The 22,697-nt window shown below is 40.4% G+C and overlaps 1 pseudogene across 1 annotated transcript; it reads right to left on the bottom strand.

Annotated features, from left to right (window-relative positions):
• Positions 1 to 16,902: 16,902 nt before the first annotated feature.
• LOC123646865 lies at positions 16,903 to 17,709 on the bottom strand (annotated as a pseudogene). Its single transcript, XR_006738081.1, has one exon. The product of XR_006738081.1 is annotated as a 40S ribosomal protein SA-like (transcript).
• Positions 17,710 to 22,697: the final 4,988 nt, after the last annotated feature.

Here is a 22,697-nt window from a genome sequence, read left to right as displayed (position 1 = left end):
TGTCTTGAGTCTTTTTTGAATTGAACATGCAAGGATTAACAGGTAAAAAGTAATGGTAATTTGGTAATTTTTCAAAACAGGAAACCTATATTATTTACCTAGATGCTGTTTAAAAAAATAAAAAAATTTCCAAGTTAATTCCTGCCCATTCATCTAAATGGATTATAGTATCCCTTTGCAGTGAATTAATAACTCCCTCTCAGATGTTCTGGCAGTAAAAGTACAGACAACTCTCAGTTTGTGACAAACTGAGCCTTTGCTTTCTTCACTGCATTGGAGTAAAGTTAAAAATGGTCCGGGTGGTTGTTGCTAGGGTATGGGAATGGTACTGGGGAAATGTGTGTCTGATTTATCTGTAGGTTAAATGTGAGTCTTAGATTTCCTTCAGTGGTGTCGAGAAACTAGAGCTGGCCGGACCAGAGCCCATGGAGAGCTACGTGGAATAATGGCGCTTTTTATTTTCTGGTAGAAGAAAAGGCAGTTAATTAATGGAAACTAGTTTTCAGTTCTAGATGCTGATTTCCAGAGACCTTCACTTGTATTTGAATCCTACCTTTATTTAGTTTTTTCATTCTTCTAACAAAATAGCTCTATTTACTTCGTTTTGGGTGATATAATTAATGTTGGAAAGTAGAATCTGAAACAAGATATGACAGTTTGGGAAGAGCCCATTGGGTTGAATCTTTTAAACATCCAGTGTTTAAGCAGACAATAATCAGGAATGTAATCCCTCTCAGGTGTTGTAAGGCTGTCATGGCCAGAAAGTTCTTCCTTATTTCTAATGTAAAAGCCTCTTAGCTATTTAAGCCTATTTCCTCAAGTTTTGTTACCTTTGCCATGGAGACGTAGATTGTTGTGGAGGCTTATTGCATAAGGGGATTTTAAAGTGGAATTCTTGAGAGCTGACTGCAGGAAAACGATTTTTAAAGGCACTTAATGTAATTGCTTCAGCATCCCATGAATCTAGGCACATGTAATTTTGATGAAAACTCTCAGCATAGCTTTAAAATTTCATAGACTTGCTTAAGTTTGTGGTCTTCCCCTCTTCTTCCTGCCAATCCTTTTTGCTAAGTCAGTTGTCAGTGCATTTTTGTTTAGTTATTTTGTTGTATGTTTTTCTTCCCTTTCTCACTCAGTTTCCAGAAATTGTGAAAGGAAAGCTGTGGCAGGTGTCCTTTTTAATATAATAGTAATGTGGATAGTAAAGATAGCTGTTTTAGTGTTCTTTTGGGGGTTATCTTGTAGCTGTCCATAAAAATCCAAAAGATTTTCCAGGTATGGTGGTGTACACCTGTAGTCTCAGCTACTTGGAAGGCTGAGGTGGGAGGATCACTTGAACCCTCAGGAGTTCAAGGCCAGTCTGGGCAGCATAGTGGGATCCTGTTTCAAAAAAAAATTTTTTTTAAAGTAAGGAATTATAGGATTAAGTAGGAAAGGACCAGCTCTGATCTCACATCTGAGGAAGCTGAGTAAGGAACAGAGTTTAAGCACGTGTTCAAGGCACTGCATAAGGGCTGAGACTAGTACACACTTTAGTATATGTGCTGCTGAAACAAGTACCTAGTACACACTTTAATGTATATATACATACTAAAGTTTGTGAAATGTTTAAAAGTAAGCTCCCACGTTTTATTGAATTTTAGTTTTTAGGGCAGTACAGTCCAATTGGACAAGCATTTATTGGTCTCTGTTGTGCCAGACGCTAGAGAGTCCTCATGATTGAGGTTATTCCTGACCTTGATTAGCTTAGGGGAAAACAGAGCTGTTAGGACCTGATTTGAGTCCTGGCCCTGCCACTTATTTCCTAGAACTCAGTGGTGGGGAAGTCAATCTTTAGGCTTCTTCCACAAGATAGGAACAATAATACTTGCCCCAAGGTGGTATTTCCTAAACCAGTGGTTCTCGTAGCTGGTCCCAGACTAGCATCACGTGGAAACTTGTTAGAAATACACATTTTCAGGTCTCACTCTAGACCTCCTGAATCAGAAACTGGTGGTGAGGCCCAGCAATGTGTGTATGTACTTGTGTGTGTGTTTCATTTTCTTCAACTATTATTTTAAACATGTTTTGAGAAAATCATAGAGTTGTATGCAGGGTAAGAAATGATAGAGAAAGATCCCTGTACCTTTTACAGTTCCCCCCAGTGGTCATATACAAAACTGGTACAATATCAGGATATTGACATTGATGAAGTCAAGGACATCCATCACCACAAGGATCCCTCATGTTGCCCTTTTATAGCTGACCTGCCCTCCACCCCTACCCTTATCCCTAACTCCTGGCAACCAGTAGTCTGTCGTCCATTTTTATAATTTTGTCATTTGAAGATAGTTATATAAATCAAATCATACAGGAAGATTTTGGGATTGGCTTTTTTCACTCAGCATAATTCTCCGTAGATTCATCCAGATTGGATGTATCCATCGTTTATTCCTTTTTATTGGTGAGTAGTATTCCATGGTATGGATGTACATGGAGGATGTCTGAGTTCCTGTTAAAAATAAAACTGCTATGGGCATTCATGTACAGGTTTTTGTATCATCAATCTGATTTAGCAAACCAAATCCAGGTGATTCTGATGCAGCTCAGGTTTGAGAACTGCTTCTCTAGACTTGCAGTAGCCTTCCTGCTTCCCCCTCTGTGTTACAGCGTGCTCTCCACATACCATCCAGAGTGATCCTTTTAAAAATAAGATCATGTCACACTCTGATCAAAGCCTTTCATTCTAGTGGGAATGAAATTCCAAGTCCTTTCCATGGCTTACAAGACCCTATGTCATCTGGCCTTGTGCGTCTTTGGTCCCTTTATTGCCTATGACTTGTTCTTCATTCTCACTTGCACTCTGGCTGTTTTGCTCTCTTCCTGTCCCACAAAAAGGCCAGGCAGATTCTCATCTTGTCTGCACTACCTATTCTCTCTGCTGGAACTCTCTTCTCCCGGATATCTATATGCTTGGGTTCCTTTCTTAATTCTAGTCTCTACCCAAATACCTTGTTAGAGAAGGATTCCCTGATCCTTTTGTAAAATAGCAAACCCTACACCTGTCTTGCCTTTCCACCATTCTCTCCCTTAACCTCACATTTTCTTTGAAGAAATTTTACCCACCTGGTATATATATTAAAAATTACATTTATATATATATATATTTTTTTTTTTTTCTTGCCTCTTGTCTCTAGAATGTTAGCTCCATAAATTCAGGACTATGTTTACTACTGTATTTTTAGAGCCTAGCACAGGTCCTGGCACATAAGTGTTCAATAAAGATAAATGAATGAATTACAGAATTATTATATGTATTAAGTGTAAAATGATTTGTGAGCTGGAGACTTGCACAATATGAATCCTTATAAAAGGCCAGTATTTTTTTCTGTGTTTGTCATAATGGGTAATTGCAATTCTGGCCAAGGACTTGACATCAAAGGATGTTGGGAGGAGATGATGGGAGAGGGAATGTTTACAGTGACTTGGCAGTTTATTCACTTAGTCCCCACAACAACCCTGTGAGGCATTATCTCCATTTTGCACATGAAACAGAGCCTTGAGTAGTTTTCTCCAAATCAGAGGAAGAACCTGGATTTGAACCCAGATCTGCTAACTTTAAACATTTATAATCTTATTACTGGTATGTGCTACCTTTCAAAATAATTCATACAACTGATGAAATGGTATAATAAACAGTTACAAAAACTAAAAGTATTAACATTTCAACTTCCACAGAGAGGGCTCATTTACTCAATATCCAGGGCCTTATATACTGTACATAACACAGAGTAGTCAAATTCACATGTTAAATTTAACTTCTTTGAAATTACTATGTTAACTATAATAAACACTAAGCATTTTTTTGTCTTTCCTTGAATAGCCTACATTTTTATTGTATATTTTGCATGTAATAAAACAAACAGATCTTAAGTGCACATGCAGTTTGTTGAGTGTTGCCAATTGTATATACCCTGTAACCACCACACCAGGATGGAGACCAGATTCTTCTTGAACCTGGTATCCTTAGTGTGTATAACATATGGTAGATGCTCAACAAAGGTTTTTAAATATAAAAAAACCTTTGAGGTTGACATAGATTAACTATAGGAAATTTTGGCTGATGCACACCTTCTTCTTTTGCTAAAGAAGCAAAGATATTAAAAGGTAAATGATAACCGTCTTAAGAGCTTATTCAAAACTGGGATGATGAGGGAAAAGAAGAAGAAAAGGCACCGCAGCACTTTCTCTTCTCTTTCCTGCTATGTCAAGGACAACAAAGAAAAGGAAGTAAGGAAAAGAGCAGGGAAACAGGGAGGGGCAAAAAACTTCTTTTCTGAAGAAAACTTAGTCTAGCACCACTAATAGGAAGTGAGTTGTGAAAGGTCAGCAGCTCTCTGGTGTTCCCTAATGCATACTTAAGATGAGCCCACAGGAGATAATGGACAAGGAAGAACCTCAGAGAGCAAAATTAGAAGCCCCAGAAGGAGTTTGTCAGAGAGCAGAACTGTAGGCCGAGATACTGCCAGGGAAGATAGGTCACTATTCCTACCCCATGAGATTTAATATTGCTATAAAGAGCAGTGACCATTGCAGGCTTTCCTTTCTCCCCTTTTCTGAATGGCAGTTTTAATGTTTTGATCTTGCTCCTGTTCCACCTTTATATATCAGATACGTTGGGAGCAGTGAACTCATTTTTAAGTTCTTAGATTGCTGGACTATAAGGCGCCATCTGGACCAGATGGAAGGTACACATTTCCTAGAGTTCCTGAACTTTGACTTGGAGGTAGTATCTGAATGAGACTTGACGATTGTATCCCTGGGAGAGGATTCATTATATTCTATGTATGAGAATTAAGTGCATATGAATATTTGGTAGGCAAAAATGTAGACATGGCAGAGAATGTTAGTTGCCTAAAAAAAAAAAAAAAATCCATTTTCTCTTGCTCTCTGAAAGTGTCACATTTAGCTGGGCATGTGACAGCCAAACTAAAAGGCTCCCAGACTGCCTTGCAGCTAGATGTGGCTCCATGACTAATATTTGATAATTAAGATGTAAACAGAAGTGTTGTAGTGTTGTGTGGTACTTCTGGGAAGTCTCCCTAAAAGAGAAGTATGGTTTTTTGAAATGGACGTGAAACTACTGCTTCGTAGCTGTCCTGGACCAAGAGGACAAAGACCAGGCTCTAGGAATGGCAGGGTGGTGTGCTGTTAGCATTCTAGGTCTCTGAAGTTTCTAGTGAGAGCACCTTTTGCCTGTACTGTCATGGACTTATGTGTTAGTCTTTCCAAACAGATGAAATGTCATGTCTTATATTTTTAATTACCATTTTTCCTTATGAGTGAGGTAGAGCATCTTTTCATATTTTTAAAGAACCATTGTTGCCCATTTTCTGTTGGAGTGTTGGTCTTTTTCATAATGGTTTACAGGTACTTTGTATTTTTGAGAAGTTATATCTGTGACATGAGTTGTAGATACTTTTTTCCAGTTTGTCATTTGACTTTGATTAGAACAAATATTTTTCCAAGCTTTCCTTTAGTATATTTTAGTTTAAAATTTTATATTTTGTTCCATTTGGAAACTGTAGTTAAGACAGTTTCTCATTTTACTTCACCACGCCTTCTCTTAATGATCTGATCTACTACTCTGACTGGAGATTCCAGGGAGGAGATAAGATCAACTAGAGAAGGTGTGGGTGAAGTGAAAGAGAGGCGGTGTTAGTAATGAATTCCAAAAGGATCGAATTCCTTTCTTATGGGAGGGAGTCATGCTCTGTTTTGCCCTTGGGCCTCAACAAATGCCCACTAGTTCTTCCTCACTATCCCTGCTCCCTCCTCACCCTCCTCCTTTACTCAGCTTCCTCACCGTAAGGTCAAGGACCTAGTTGCTTTGTTCACTGCTGTATCCCTAACTATCCTGGCACATAGCAGGGGCTCAATATAAGGTAAGCAAAGAAGTTGCCTATCAAAAATCTGTTTCTATGTGGCTTTTGAAATTTCCGCTCAGCTTTCCAGTCTCCCGACCACTATACTCCGCTAGGCCTCCTGGAGTCTTGCCCTGTGCTCATACAGCTTAGCCCAAGGATCTGAGGATGGTTTCTACAAAGATTCATTATTGGATGGCGCATTTTAAAATGAGATGTATATGCGAGAAACAGGCACTGCTCTGATGTGGGGAGAAGGGTGTGTGGGGCTGTAGTTAGATGTGGATTTGTTAGGTGGCAGCAGATAACAAGGGTCTAGAATATCAGAAGAAGGAGTTTGTATATCTTCTGGTAGACGACGGAGAGATATTAATAGTATTAGTTGAAAAACTAAACTTACGAGAACTACAAGTATATTTTATTAGAGCTAGAATAAAAATTGTTTATAAAATGTTCTGTTCAACAGTTTTTTGTTTAAAAATCCTGTGACAGTATGTATTTACCCTCTTTGAAGAATCCTCTCCCCTGTGATATTGCATTAATACTGAATTTTTTTTGAAACTGGTTTTTTTTTTTTTTTTTGCACTGTTGCCCCAGGTAGAGTACAATGGCATGATCATAGCTCACTGCAACCTCAAACTCCTGGGCTCAAGCAATCCTCCTGCCTCAGCCTCCTGAGTAGCTGGACCTGTAGGTGCACACCACACCTGGCTGATTTTTTCTATTTTTGGTAGAGACGGGGTCTTGCTCTTGTTCAGGCTGGTCTTGAACTCCTGAGCTCAAGCGATCCTCCTGCCTTGGCCTCCCAGAGTGCTAGGATTACAGGCAAGAGCCACCGAGCCCAGCCTTAATTTTTTTTCTTTTACTATTTGGGTCTTCTGAGTAATAGATTGAAGGTAGGGAAATAAAACCCCCAAAAGTTGTTGTAGTACCATGCAGATCAAGAGTTTATGCAGGACTAGTGAAGAGAATAGTAGAGAAGTTGTTATTATCATTTTCGTTGTCATCCTCATCCTCATTTTCATTAATAGTATTTAAAATAAAGTTTCCCTGTTCTAAAGTGTGCCATCCTTCACCGGCATGTTTTAGAGTACCAAATACCAAACCACAGTGATTTATTCCCCTGCATTTTGTATTGTATTTCCAGGATTATTGCGTTAAATGAAAATCTATAAGGGCTAACAAATGAATTACACTGTGTTAATTAGTATATCCATTTGCTCAATACTTAAAGCTTGATGGAATGGGACACAGGTCTGGGAATTCACCAGTATCTCTCTACTCTGGCTGGATTAGAACTCCACCACCTTCCCAGCACTGTGTGGCCTTTGAGATTTCTGCTCAGCATTCCAAGCTCCCAGCAGCTATTCTCTGCTAGACCCCTGGGAGTCTTACCCTGTGGTCATACAGTTTAGGGTCAAAGACCTAAGAAAAAATTCTGCAAAATTTCAGGAGTTCATTCTCTGAAGACCTTTTCTGTGCCATTCTCTGCTTTCTAGCACCTGACCTCCAAACCTAGCCACTGTGGCAGCCTCAAACTCCAGTCTCTGTTCTCCTCTATAAAAATGCAACTTTCTGCTTGGACTCAACTTCCTAAGCAGGGTGAATGTGAAGCTCACTTCACTTGCTTTCTTTCAAAGATCTTAACTCTAGAGGTTTTGACTGCTGTCCAGTTCCTGAAAATTGTTGTTTTATATATTTTATATGGTTTATGGCAGGAAGGCTAAGTCTAATCCCAGCTACTCTGTCATGACTGAGAGGGGAAGTTTAAGACAACTTTATTTTTTAAATTTGAAACAGTTGTCAATGAGAGATGGAATTGGCTTATGTGCTTGGCTTGATCTTATTTTTCTTTTGCTTTTTTTTTTGGTTATACTTACTTTTAAGTAAAAAGAAGCTCTAATTAACAGTGTTGATGTGGGTGAGTAGCTAGATTATTAGAATTTTCAAATCCTTTGAAGAGAACTCCCACGAGTTATTTTACATTGAAAAGTTCTCCATGGAGCTATTAGTTTAATTTCTTTTTCTTAAAGAGCAAGACTCCTCTCCGAAAGGCTGTGGCTGTCGGGAACTCAGCATATGTCAATCCTTTTCCAGTTTTTTTTTTTTTTTAAGCTCAGTTGGAAGAAAGTATATTACTGTGGTTTTGCTTTCTGATTAGATCAGAGAATGCCTAGAGTAGGCATAGATCTAAAAATGATGGCAAATGAAATAGGTCTAATCTCAAATAAAATGTTTTGAAATGTAACAAATTAGGATACATGGGGGGAAATCTAAAAGTCTCTTTAATGTTCTACACTTTACTACTTAAGTTTTGAATTCTTAAGAATATTTAGGTATGTTAATTGCAGCAATTGACATCTTTGCAGGTTCATTTGAGATTGTTTAATGGCTGTTGGGCTACTATTGCGTATTGGAGAATGCCCAGTGTGTCCTTTTCTGCAAGAGCAGAAAAGCCTCATAAGAGATTATTGCATAAAAGGGCCTTGACAACACCCTCTGTGGCAGCTTCTGAAATAGCCTCTGCTGACCCCCACCTCCTGATATTCATGCTGGTATTAGTTTGCTAGGACTGCTACAACAAAATACCACAGACTGGGAAGCTTAAACTAAAAATGCATTTTCTCATAGTTCTGGAGGCTGGAAGACCAAGATCAAAGTGTTGACAGGCTTGAATTCTCCTGAGGCACTTTTCCTTGGCTTGCAGGTGGCCTTCTCACTCTGTCCTCAGATGGCCTTTCCACTGGCATGCACATCCCTGGTGTCTCTTCCTCTTCTTATAAGGACATTGGTCATACTGGAGTCAGGCACACCCATATGACCTCATTGGCCTTATTCTTTAAAGGCCTTATCTACAAATATAGTCACATCCTAAGGTAACCCAGTACCCCAGGTTAGGACTGCAACATAGGAATTTTAGGATGATTGAGTTCAGTTCTATAACTATGATCTTGTGTAATCTCTTCCCCTTGAGTGTGGGATGGGTCTAGTGACTTGCTTCTAATGAATTCAATATGGCAAAAGTGGTGATATGCCACTTTTGATATTAGCTTACAAAAGACTGTGACTTCTGTCTGGCTCAATCTCTCTCTCTGGCTCTTGCCTGCTTCTTCTGACGCAAGCAACCTGCCATATTGTGAATTGTCCTGTGGAGAGGCCCACATGGCAAGGAACAGAGGATGTCCTGCAGCCAACAGCCAGAAAGGAGCCCCTGATTCCAATAAGCTGGTAGGAACTGAATCCTACCAACAGCCACATGTAGGAGCTTGGCATCAGATTCTTCATCAGTTGAGCTGTGAGATGACTGCAGCCTCACCTGATACCCAGATTGCAGTCTGGAAAGAGACTTTGAACCAACCGACCCAGCTAAGGTGCACCTGCATTTCTGACCACAGAAACTGTGAGTTAATAAATGTTGTTGTTTTAAGCCACTGAGTTTTATTATTTTTGAGTATAATAGTTACCACTTATGACTACAGTTGGCTCTCTAGAGCCATGGGTTCTGCATCCATGGATTCAACCAACCATGGATTGAAAATATTTTTAAAAAACACCAACAATAAAAAATTATAATACAATAATAAAAATATAGCATAACAACTATTATATAGCATTTACTTGTATTTGGTATTATAAGTAATCTAGAGATGATTTCAAGTGTACAGGAGGATGTGCATAGGTTATTTGCAAATACTACCCTATTTTATATAAGGCACTTGAACATCTGTAGATTTTGGTATCTGAGGGGGTCCTAGAACCAATCCCCCATGGATACTGAGGGATGTATAGTATAATGCTATTAATGTCTTTTTCTATGTATTATCCCCTTTAATCCTGAAAACAACCTGTTTTTATCCTGTTTACAGACAAGGAAATAGGTTTAAAAGAAGTTAGATGATATACCCTAAGTCATATACCTAAAAAGTGATGGAGCAGGGATTTGAACCCATATGCAGACTTCAGACCTGGCATCAGCATAGGCTGCATAATTTGTAGGGCCCTGTGAAAAACAAAAATGTGGGGCTCCTTGTTTGAATGTTGTTAAGAATTTTAAGATGGTGACAGCACAGCATTAAACCAAGTTTGGGCTCTTTTGCGTCAGGGCTCCATGTGAGTGCACAGGCTGCTTGCCCAGTGAGCCTGCCCTGGCTGGCACTCTTACTTGCTATGCAATATTGCCTCCCACCTGTAAATAAGAACATATTTTGGGATCCTAAAGCTAGTTAGATGAAATGACAGTTAGGATTGGGTGTCCCCATTCTAAGCCTATAATTCTTCCTCTACATCACACACTGCCACACTAGGGCAGTAAACTCATGTTCTACCTAACACTTTACCTGGACTTGAAGCTCCTGCAAGGTCCTCTTCTCACTGATGACTCTTCAGCCAGGGTGGCAGGAACACTGAGGCCCTTCCTGCTTGAATGGTCCTGTTCTAGTATATGTTCTACTGGGGGAACCAAGGAGTGCTGCACCCAATCCCAGTACCACCTGGTGAGCTTCTTATCTACCTGTTTCCTTGATGGCTTCCTGTCAATAAAGGCAGAATGGCAGATGGCAGTAAAGGGTTAATGCACTAGGCCTGGATTGTCCAAATCCCACACATTCCAAAGGTCTTTAGGATTGGTTCTTGACCATCTGCGTGGAGATAACCATTAAACCCTTGGAACATCCCACCAATAAGAGTGTTATTTATCTACCTGGGGCCTTGGGCCATGCCGGATAGTTTATACTAACAATATGATTTAAGGTGAACACCTGTTACTTTTCACTTGTGGGTCTGGGCCACTGCTATACAAATTTGACCTCTGGGGGCAACTGGAGACTGAGTTGCTAAGGTCAGTCATATGGGAGCTCCATAAAAGCCCTGAATACCAACTCTTGGGTAAGCTTCCCTAGTAGGCAGCACTTCATACCTACCATCACACATCATTGCTGGGAGAATTAAGAGCTGTCTGTACAGCTCCACTGGAGGAGGACAACTGGAAGCTTGCAGCTGGTCTCTTCTGGAATCTGCCCTATGTTAATATTGCTGAGATGTTTTTCAGAATTAATGACAGACATCATACCTCAGATTCAGGAAACTCTTTTGCTGATTTTAAACTGTGTCCTTGCCATGTGGGCCTCTTCACAGGACAATTCACAACATGGCAGCTTGCTTGCATCAGAACAAGCAAGCAAGAAGAGCCAGAGAGAGAGAGATTGAGCAAGACAGAAGTCACAGTTTTTTATAAACTAATACCAAAAGTAGTATATCACTTTTGCCATATTTGATTTATTAGAAGCAAGTCATTAGATCCATTTCATACTCAAAGGGAGGGGATTACACCAGGTAATTTCATTTTCTTGTGAAGATGAGAGTGATGACTTTTAAATTCTTTAAATGTTGTTCTGAAAACTGAAAGTCCACATTACACTACTTTAGGTTGCCTTCTTAGAGCAATTTGGATTCTGAGTGGACTCTTCTAATTTTCAACAATGGTGGACATATTTATTATAATCATGAGCAAAAAACCCCCACAAGAATGAAATATATTTATATATGTAATCTGATCTTCACATGCATCTTTAAAAAGCAAAGAGATAAGGCCAGGTGTGGTGGCTCACACCTGTAATCCCAGCATTTTGGGAGGCCAAGACTGAAGGATCACTTGAGGCCAGTCACGAGTTTGATACCAGCCTGAGCAACATAGTGAGACCCTGTCTCTACAAAAATAAAAAAATTAGCTGGACAAGCTGTAGTCTCAGCTATTTTGGAGGCTGAGGAGGAGGATCACTTGAGCCCAGGAGTCTGAGGTTGCAGTGAGCTGTGATGATGTCACTGCACTCTAGCCTGGGTGACAGAGCAAGACCCTATCTGGAAAACAAACAAATAAACTAGCACAGAAACAAGACTAGAAGGAAGTGTACTCAAATATTAATGATGAGTACATATTGATTATGGCATATTGGAGGATATTCACTCTTGTTTCTGGCTTCGAAATGTTCTACATTGAGCATATATGACTTTTAAAAACCTGCAAAAAATTGAAAAGTATGTTTTCCTGTGAAGTTGCCATGGAATAAGGAACCAGGCGTCTTAATTTGGGGGCATATGCTTAATGAGATGGCTTATTTTAATATCTGTTAATTATTGTTAACATGTTAGGCAGTATGCTGGAGAAATATGAGCCTCATCCTTGTTATAAATTGAACATTCGGTATTGTGTTTGTCTTTGTTTTCTCAAATTAATCTAATCATTGGAGTGAATAACATTTGATGAAGTCAAAATGTTTGATTTACACTGGCTACTTTCCAATCTACCTAGAAATACCAGCAAGATAAATTCCCCATTGTGCAGGATGATTTTGAGTAAGCTACAAGCAAAACTTGATATGCTGCTGCTCTCAGGTGAACCTATTTTAAGTATAACATAATTTATAAGACATTATTGAACTTTCAGTCAAAAGCAAATATCACAATATATGTTGACTGAATGCAAATGAGATTTTTTTCCTGAAACTTACCTATTCACATGCTAAGTAATTCCACTACACCTCCTACTTGTGTCCTATTAATTCTAGAAGTCTATAAGAAAAGCACTTTGTGTAACTTAATCTCACTGGTTCTATCTTTTTGTAGATTATTAAAGAACAGGATTAATTGACTCACGCCATCTTTCTGATGTTTTTTCTCTGGTACACGTAGAATATGAATGATAATATGGGACTCTGCCACCAGTACTGTGGTTGTAACACTTTTTCCATTTATATTTGTCCCTTCTTTTTAATCTTTTCTTTCCCCCTGTGCCTGCTGAATTACTCCAGGCCCTCATCTTGTTTGGGCAGTGATGATTCCTTCCTGTATCAGCCTTCATTCTCACCCATCTCATGCCATCCTTCATGCTGTCTTTGGTAAACCTCCTCAGACACACCACTTACAAACCTTAGATGTCTCCTCATTGCCTGGCTGTGAAGTTCAATCCCACAGAACACCATAGTGTCCCAACCTGTCCTTCTAACTCCATTCTCCACCGTGGCCTCTTGCCCCAGGCTACAGTCAAACTGGAGTTCTTAGGAGCCCCAGAACCATCCATTCACTTCTCTGTGTCCCTGGCCTCACTCTCCTGGCTCTGGGAGGCCCTTTCCTCACTTCTGGTGACTGAGATTTTACTTGTCTCTGTGACCTGGTCCAGTGTGACACACTCATGAAGCCACCTGTGATTCTTGCCCCATACAATGCCTCAGAAAATCAATTTTTCTTTCTTCGATGTTCCCATTGTTTTCTGTGTATTAATGTACCACTTAGTCTCTGAATCAAAGCATAGTCTCATGCATGTTTATTCCATCCACAAATTTATAAATCTCCACAAGGATCAAAACTGCCATTGTCATTTTTGTCTCTTCAAAGTGCCAGGCAGGTGGTGTTGTCATTGATGAATTTAATTAGCATAGCACTTACAGTTCACACACATCTGTTCTCTCATGTGGCTCAGAGCCAATCTTCACAAGTGGGACAAGCAGGTATTATTACAGTTCCATAGACGAAGTCACTGGGGTGCCTAGAGTTTAGGTGCCAATCAGTGGGGACAGGAGAGACAATCACAGTTGGATGCCTGCTACAGGCCAGGCACCATTGCAAGTACTGTCTCACTTAATCCTCACAACAACCTTGTGGGGTGGGTATTATCACCTGCATTTTACAGTTGAGGAAACTGAGGCTCAGGGGCACTTAGATTAACTTTTGTAATATCAAATAACTAGAAAGTGACGGAATGGGGGCTCAGATGCCAGTCTGTCAGACAAGTGGCACCAGCACCTGCCTTTTCCCACTAAGGACTATTTCCTTTCCCTAATATAGCTTTGAAGATAATGAAATGTGATTGGCAAGTGTGGGCTCGCTCTAATGTTTAGTTTACACGTTTTGAGGCACACGTGGGCGTCCACCCAACCTTGGCCTTGGACTTCAGAGTGTCTCAGCAGGACCTCGGTGTCCAGCAGGGGGAGCGGGAGAGCAGCATCTCTCTGGTTAAGAAGGTCTGCGCTCCTGTTCCAGTTTCGTTGCCTTTGCTGTCTCACTGTTAATACATTACTTGGCTTCTGGCTTGTAGTTCAAGATCTGTGCTTTGTTTTCCTTTTGGTAAAAGGGTGGCCCCCACTATTACTGTTGACCTGTCTTAGGTGGGGCAGGAATTGAAGTCACAGAGAAGCCTGGTCTTTGGACCCCGCTGTGCTTCACAGAGCAGGTAGAGTGAGAAGCCACGTGGGTTAAGAATCCCATCTGAGAAAACTTGGCAGGACCAGAGTGTGTGTAATCCTAAGTCTTTTCTGGAACCAGACCCGTAGTAAAAACAAACTAACAAACAAAACCAGTATAAACTAGTGGGGAAGTGGGCCCCCGAGAGGCAGAGTGAGGAAAGCAGATGGTGGAGGTGTCTGGGGAGAGGCACGGAAGCATCAGGAGGCTGGCTGGTGACCCCACGAGGGACCGGGAGGTCGTCATAGGCTGAGCGACTGAGCGACTGGTATTGCATGTGTGGGAGCCGGTGGATCAGCTGCGGCCTGCAGAGACAACATGGGAACAGAGATGACATTGAAAGCTAAGGCTACCTGAGTAAGGATGAGAAGATGTACAAGACTCAGAACTGTGGCTGGAACTGGGCTGGCGGCAGGGAGCAGGAAGTCTGGAGAGATGAACTGGGGCCTGGTGTCGAGCTTGTCGCGGTGAGAATAGGGGGCTGTCTGTGGGAAGGAGGAGAGGAAGTGCTCACATCCCTGAGAAGGCAGGTGACGCTGGCCAAGCAGGGAGCAGTGCAGCCTGAGGAGGGTGGCCCTAGGGCCGTCAGGGCTAGGCAGAGCTCGCCGAGGAGTCCTGCACCTCTCTTTTCAAGCTGCCCTCCATAGTGCCTTTTGAATCCCGGCTCCCCACACTATTTCTCCTCTAGTGGGCCTTCACCAAGTCCTATTCGGGAGTTAACTGCTTAGTGAAGTGTTGGTAGATAACACGTTTATACTGTGATGGTAAGGGTGGACAGAGTAGATTTTGGAATTAAAAATTCTTCCAGAGTCAAGGGAATATAGTTTTTTTGGCCAGTGCCTAGATGGAGGAAGCAGACACATGTGCCCAGCAGGGTCATATACATTATCTCACAGGGGAGGTATTTTGAGATAGGAGCTATGCTTTACACCCCCTCAAATGTGCATTGCTAAATATCCTGCTTACTCAGAAGACTGTCATCTGAAGCATGGAGGTCCAGGACTCCTGGTGGCCACCTTGACTTGTCTCCCAGCAACATCTGCTTTCTTTTTTACTTCCCAGTCTCCAGCACAAACGCATTCTTCTCTCGATTTGCAACAGGCTGAGGAGAAATGATTAGGTTCTTGTTCTTTCTGTTCTTGACTAGGATTCAGACGGCCATAGCTTGGAGCTTCTCTAATGACCCAGGTAATAGTTCCAGTTATTTAGTGGAAATGAAGCAACTGTTTCAATATATGAGTTCCACAGGACTTAGGAGGACATAGTGCCAAGAATTCATTTTCAAATAGTTAGTAAAACTATTAAGCCCTTTTGGTTACTAATGTTAAATTAGGAAGTTCATTTAAGCCAACACTTATCATTGTTGGCTCATCAAAAAAGTACTGAAAAAATTTATTAAAACCAAGCAGAAGAAATATGTCTAAATGAATTTTTGTGGTGCAGAATTCATGGTGTGTTCTTAAAAATAACTTTTTCTCTAATTTCAAAAGTGGTAGATGTTCATGATAGAAAAAACTGGGAAATATAAAAGTAAAAGAATAATTAAGAATATATCACCTGTAATTTTCTACTTAGTGATGACTGTTCTTAACATTTTAGTGGATTCTTTCTGGGCTTTAGTTTTCAGTGTATGCACTGGCTTTTGTTTTTCTTCACCCATAATGCTATCTGGTGAGCATTTTCCACTGTCATTCAGATTAATTATAAACCTCTTTAATGGTTGCATAATCACTGTTTGAATGTACCACTATTTAATTTTTTACTTTTTAAACTTTTCCTTTTGAAATGATTTGTCTTACCAAAAGTTGCAAAAATAGTACAAAGATTTTCAGTATACCTTTCACCCAGCTTTTGCAAACGTTAACATCTTGCTTGATCATGTACAATGATCAAAGCCAGAAAAATGACTGTAATATAATACTTTAATTAGTCTCCAGATCTTATCCAAATTTCACCAATTATTCCACTCATGTCCGGGATCATGCATCCCATTTAGTTGTAGTATCTCTTTTGTCTTCTCCACTTTGGGTAGTTCTTCCATTTTCCTTTACCTTTCATCACCTTGACTTGTTTTGTAGAATGTCCCTCACTTTGGGTTTGTCTGACATTTTCTCCTGATAAAATTCAGGTTATGCACATTTGGTAAGAATACCACAGGAAGGATGTGCCCTTCTCAGCGTCTCAGTGCATCAGTTCAGAAGGTGATGTGCCAAAATTTACTAAGCCATTCATCTACAGTTAAACACTTAGGTAGTTTCTGATTTTTATGCATAGTTCTGCAACTCTATTTGATTATTTTCTAAGGAGTAAGTTTTAAAAATGGAATGAGTCAAGGGTGTAAACATTTTTAAAGCTTTTGACACCATATTACAAAATTGTTTTTTAGGAAGGTTTTAGCCAGTTACTCTTGTGTTAGTAATAATAGAATGCCTCCCTCTCTGCCCTCTCCAGCACTGAATGTTATCAACAACAAAATAAAACAAAAACTATTGATTTGATTACTGTGGGGGCTAGTCCGTTTTACATGTATTTCCTAACCATTTTTCATTCTGATTTTATGACCTTTATCTAATTACTCTCAAGCCCTTTTGCATAGTGCTAAGTGCTTTACATATCCCATCACATTTAATCCTTGTAACCAGTCCCTGAGGATGATGCCATTATTACTTATATTTTACAAATTAGAAAATCTGGGGCTCAGAATATTTAAGTAATGTGTTTAAATTCAGGTGGCGATTAACTGGTGGAGACAGAATTAGAACTCAGACCAGTCTTGCGTGGCAGGCTGAGCGCTCCAGTCCTCAGTGGGGAACTGCAGAACAGGCACGGAGGGCACCTGCACGCCTTCAGACCGGTCTGCAACCTCAGGCTAAGTAGTGGTAACCGCAGCAGCAGGAGCAGTCCATTCATCCTGAAATCCCTCCTTGGTCACAGCCTTTTCAGCGGCAGCCTGCTCTTCCTTTTCAATATCTTCAGGATCTCTGTGGAAGCAGAGATCAGGTGTGACTTCCCAAGGGTGTTCACGAGAGATGGTGCCACTCATGTGCAGAACTTCCCGAGCCAGCATCCACCACATCAGACCCACTGAGGGAGCTCCCTTGTTGTTGCATGGGATGGCGGCGTCCACGTAGCGCAGAGGAGAATCTGTGTTACACAGAGCAGCAGTAGCCTGGTTAACATAAGACGCCTCTGTGAGAGGCTGGCGGTCAGCCCTGGGATCAGTAACCACCAGAAGACATGGCTCCTGGAATGCTGCCTGGATCTGGTTAGTGAAGGTTCTGGAGTGAAGTGACCGGCAATAGGAGGGGCTCCAGTGGCAGCAGCAAACTTCAGCACAGCCTGCTGGTCAGTGTTCCTGGAGAATGTGATGGCAACAAAGGCATGAGCTGCCAGCAGAAGCTTCTCCCAGGTCCTCTGCAGATTTATGATGTAGATGCCATCACTTTTCTTTTTGCAGATGTACTGTTCCATTTGGAAGTCAAGGTTGGTGCCACCTAAGTGGGTTTCTGTTGCAAGGAATTTGAAATCATCCTCCTCCTTCATAATGAAGGACATCAAGGGCTCTGCACATTGTAAAAGTCTCCTTTAAAGTTACCATGGGAACCCAGAATAACACTATATGGATCCCTCTCTGGGTAGCACGGAAAGGACAAAGTATTTTCTTTAACAATGACAGTTTTTATGTTTAATACTTCCGATATCTTCAAAATGGTAACAGAAAAATCTGCGCTGAGTGGTTTAATTCTCAAAATATAAAAAGCTTTTAGAAAATGAGAACTCAGAAGGGCTTATTCTTTTCATTTAAAACCTATGAGTTGCTGGACTCTTAAAATTGATATTGAGTCCTTAAAAAATAATTGCAATAAAATTGTTCTGTTAAAACTTTGGTCTTCTTTTGATAAAATTCTTTATTTTAAAGGTGCACAACTCCTGCAGTCTTGCCTCCTTCTGTTTAAGGAATAATATTTTTTTGGAAATGAAAATAAGTGGCTTAATTTTTTAAAATTCAAAAGCATAAGAGACAATAGTAACTACAGATGTTGGTTTCCTGCTTCTGTTTTCAAAATGCTCATAGTTGAATTACCTACCCTGGGAATGAGGTATAGCAGGGATTTCTACCTTGATAAGGGAACAGAAGCTGAGAAAGTTTTGATGCTATCTCCAGTCATACAGCTAGTCTGTAGCAGCTCTGGTACTAAAATATAGGATATATGTATTCTAGCTCTTTCTTCTATATAAAAACAATTTGAGAGTGAGCTGTGAAACACTGAAATTCTGAACTGTCTTCAAATTTCTCTGTCTTTTCTGAATAAGAAAGCCATATCCATTCTGGATAGCTTTATTTTGTTGTCTCACAAATGTATCTAAAAAAACCTGTCAAAATGAAACTTATTTTTCTCCCTAAATCTACTTCTCCAAAATGTCAGCGAGTGCCTCCAGTCTTTCCATTTGCTTAAGCCAGAAATTCTGGAAGTTCTTAGCTCTTTTCCTCTTTCATCTGATCCTCACGCTCTGTGGTTTTATCTCCTGAGAACTCTCAAATCTATTCCCTTCCTTAGACTAGACTATTACAGTATACAGTTGACCCTTCAACAATGTGGGAGCTAAGGGTGCCGACCCCCATGCAGTCAAAAATCTGCGTAGAACTTTTGACTCCCCCAAAACTTAACTATTGATAGCCTACTGTTGACTGGAAGCCTCAGTGGGAACTTAAACAGTAGATTAACACTTCTTTGTATATTATATGTATTATATACTGTATTCTTACAATAAAGTAAGCTAGAAAAAAGAAAATGTTATTAAGAAAATCATAAGGAAGAGAAAATATATTTACTATTCATTAAGAGGAAGTGGGTCATCATAAAGATCTTCACATTGAGTAGGCTGAGGATGAAGATGAGGGATTGGTCTATATTGTCAAAACCTCAAGGGGGTTTTGGTCTAGGTCTACTTGCTTGAGGAATTTTTAATACGACAGATGTCTTGTCTGGAGAATGGGAGAAGCTGCCTCAAATCCATCTCTCCAACTAATGGGGATGATGGGATTTTAAGGGAGGGACCTGCCTTGGGGCAGTTTGTGATGGCTTTGGGGGCAGGTTGTAATGTAACTATTATTAATAATAATAGGAGCTACCTGCATTGGCGGCAGGTTGTGGGGGATGGTGAATCGTGTCAGGAAGTCTGCCCAGGGGACTTCAGAATCTCAGCACCTTTGTCTTGCAGAAAATCCACCATTTCTGGGAAACAGCCCAAAAGGTCAAGTAGTTTGTTAGGGAAGAGGATTACATAGGGGTCATTGAAAATTATTCAGTGGGGGCCAGTTACAGGTCTTGCTGTCTTAGGAGTGGCAGAGGTGGAAGGGGTGGACGAGGTGGAAGGGGAGGCAGGAGAGACAGGCACACTCAGTGTAACTGTACAGAAATACATCGTAATTTCTGTCTGAGGTTTTGCTTTTTCATTTCGCTACAAATGTTGCTGTATGGTACCAATACTCCTTCCACTGTTTGCTTTTGTTTCAGTGCCCCTATCAGAAAAGGGTCCATGTCATAAAAGAAGTCAAAAGCAGGTCTTGAATAATTGGAGCACTTTCATCAGATTGTGTAATGTCAGTTTGTTTTCTGGCACTGGTTCTTCTACATCGTCTCCCTCATCATCTGGCGCTGGTTCAGAAGCACTCGTCTCCACCACACTGTCTTCTCTTAATTGCTCTGATGTGGTGTCTGTTAGCTCTTTACTTTCTTCAAGAGCCATATCTTGAAACCATTCCCTGTCCCCAACAGCTTTTGCCATGTCCACAAGCTCTTTCATGATTTCCTTCACTGGCTCTGTCGTAAATCCTATGCAGTCATGCATGACATCAGAACACAGTTTTCTCCAGCAAGAATTTATTGCTTCAGGCTTGATGGTTTTTTATGACATTTTCTATAACAACAATGGCGTCTTCAATGGTGTAATCCTTCTAGACTTCCATGATGTTCTGTCTGGTGGGGTTCTCTTCCACAGCATTGACAATCCTTTCCATAGAGTACTGTGTATAATGAGCCTAAAGGTCCTTATGACGCCCTGATTTAGAGGCTGAATTGGAGATGCTGTGTTTGGGGGCAAGCAGGCCACATCCGTGCCTTCGGTGTTGAGCTCATGGGATTCTGGGTGGCCAGGGGCATCGTCCAATATCAAAAGAACTTTAAAAGGCAGTCCCTTGCTGGCAAAGTACTTCCTGATTTTAGGGACAAAGCATTCATGGAACCAATCCAGAAAAAGGGTTCTGGCTATCCAGACCTTGTTATACAACAAAAGACTGGCAGGTGATACTTATATTTTCCCTTCAAGGCTCAGGGGGTTAGCAGCTTTATAGATAAGGGCAGTCCTGATCATAAACCCTATTGCATTTCCACAAAACAGTACAGGTAGCCTATCCCTTCCTGCCTAAAATCCTGGTGCTTGCTTCTCTTCTTTACGAATAAATGTCCTTTGCATCATTTTTTTTTCCAGAATAGGGTACTTTCATCTGCATTAAAAACCTGTTCAGTCAGATATCTTTTCTCCCCAATGATTTGCTTAATGGCATCTGGGAACTCATTTCTTGGTTGGTAGAAGCTGCTTCTCCAATTATCTTGACATTTTTTAAGCCAAATCTCTTTCTAAAATTCTCAAACTGTTCTTTGCTGGGATTAAATTTTCTAGTATTAGATCCTTCATCTTCCTCTTGCTTTAAGTTGTCATATAATGAGTTGGCTTTTTCTCAAATTATATTAGAGTCTATAGGTATTCCTTCTTTATTCCTTCTTATAGCAATCCTGCACCCACATAAAAGCTGCATTTTCAATACAAGAGAAAAGGGTATTTTACAAAAAATGCAAGGATTTTTGTACCTGCTAGCATAGCTGCAGTGATGGCTTCACAAATTTCCTTTTCTTTTTTTATAGTAGTCCGTATGCTGGATTCATTTATCTTGAAATAGTGGGCAATCACACCTACCGATCTCAATCTATGGTGCATATCAAGCAATTAAACTTTTTCTTGTACTGTTGTTGGGTCAGTAGTCAGTTCTTGGTTCTTGGTATGCTCTTGGCCAAAGAATGACCAGACACACCAAAAGCAAGGTAAACAAGAAACAGTTTATAGAGCAAGATACATTCATCACAGATGACGAATGGGGCCCCTATTGTAACAAAAGGCTCTGGTTATGGTTTGGGTCCTGTTTTATATTGTCTGGATTGGGCCCTCCTCGTGGTTAAGATATCACCATTGAACCACTGTGATGGACAGTTAATGATGTGATAATTAGCCTTAGGTTACTCTAGGTCATTTCCAGACCCTATAGTCCCTGGGCTATCTGACCTGCTGGCTGGGGAATTCCCTGCATTCTTTTGCAGATTGTCAGGGCGGTCTTCCTTCCCTCAGGTGTGGCAATTGCTCAAGGCAGCACCAGGTAGGGCAACTGCCTTTCTCCCTAGGATGGCTGGAGGTCCCTCACTATCTACCTAACATTGGCATGACTTTTTTACCTTTTCTATACCTCCAGCATCACTAGTGGCGCTTTGTATGTGTCCTATGGTGTTACTCAAGGTTTACGGTATTGCACTTAAACACGATGAAAAATATGCCAGAACTTCAAGAGGTCACTTTTAATTGAGATACACAATTTATTGGAGAGACTGTTCACCCAGAGATGATTAGCATCACATGCATTTTAAAGAGATACTTGCAATACTTGAGCTCACCGCAATAGCAACAGGAGGTGGCTACAGAATTATTACAGTATTAATAGTATAGTATGTACTACAGTTAATTTATGCATTTATAATTTAATACTACATCCTTATGTTTGGTTACATTTCGCTTGCAAATGGTACTATGTACAGTTGGTAAGTGTGTGCATAAGTTTTGATAAATTTTAACCTTTTAATAATAGATTTGTGTATATTTTATGGTAGTAAATGATAAAATAGGCTAGTATCTACATATGTTTTATGCATTCATGAAATACCAAACTTTTTCTTAATTTTTTCAATATTTCTAGGCTACATGGTTCATCTGCGACTTTTTTTCAAATTGTTTTAAATCCCCCCAAATTTTTCTAATGTATTTGTTGAAAACAATCTGTGTATATGTGGATGTATGGTGTTCAAACCTGTGTTGTACAAGAGTCAACTGTAGTTTCTTTCCTGAGTTTTACAGCAGTTATGTAACTGCAATCTACTCCTCTAATCTTGTCTTCCTGTCTAATCCCATTCTTCCCTGTGCAGCATCCAGAATGATCTGGCTCTAGGCCAACAGCACTCGCCCACCCAGATGGGACTTGAGTAAAGGAGCTGCTCTCAATTGGACACCCAAGGGGGACATTGTATGAACGGGTATAGGGGGCTGGGGTGTGGCTGATCCCCTCACAGCAATATTCTTTTTAATTATAACAAACTACCATCATGTCTTCTCATAGAAGGACATACTTAAGGGGTTACAAATGGAAGGATGGATGTACATGAGAGCTAGAGTATGACTATTTCAACCAGGTTTAACGAAGTCCTGGCAAGGAAATCATTCAGAACCTTGTTAGTT

This window comes from Lemur catta, chromosome 11 (assembly GCF_020740605.2).
Source record: "Lemur catta isolate mLemCat1 chromosome 11, mLemCat1.pri, whole genome shotgun sequence".
NCBI lineage: Eukaryota > Metazoa > Chordata > Mammalia > Primates > Lemuridae > Lemur > Lemur catta.
The sequence above is the reverse complement of the archived record's forward strand: the minus strand, read 5'-3'. Positions and strand labels throughout refer to the sequence as shown.